This window comes from Theobroma umbraticum, unplaced genomic scaffold (genome assembly GCF_002168275.2).
Source record: "Theobroma umbraticum cultivar Fairchild unplaced genomic scaffold, ASM216827v3 scaffold_106.0, whole genome shotgun sequence".
Lineage (NCBI taxonomy): Eukaryota > Viridiplantae > Streptophyta > Magnoliopsida > Malvales > Malvaceae > Theobroma > Theobroma umbraticum.
The window spans coordinates 37,282-37,495 of NW_018397276.1; the positions used below are offsets into that span (position 1 = coordinate 37,282).

General features: G+C 39.3%; 1 non-coding gene across 1 annotated transcript; it reads right to left on the bottom strand.

Annotated features, from left to right (window-relative positions):
• Positions 1–103: 103 nt before the first annotated feature.
• LOC149526348 (small nucleolar RNA R71) lies at positions 104–209 on the bottom strand. Its single transcript, XR_016352097.1, has one exon. It is a non-coding gene; the product is annotated as a small nucleolar RNA R71 (small nucleolar RNA).
• Between the last annotated feature and the right edge of the window lie 5 nt (positions 210–214).

Here is a 214-nt window from a genome sequence, read left to right on the forward strand (position 1 = left end):
GTTAAGGATTGGCTAAATGCACTTGCCACTGGCTCAATAACAACATGGGATGATTTTGCTCAAAAATTTGTTGCCAAATTCTTTCCTCCGGCTAAGACAGCAAAAATGCAGAATGACATCACATCATTCATGCGACAAGGTTTAAAATCGTTGTATGAAGCCTAGGAAAGATATAAAGATTTTTTTCCACGTTGTCCTCATCATGGACTCCCGA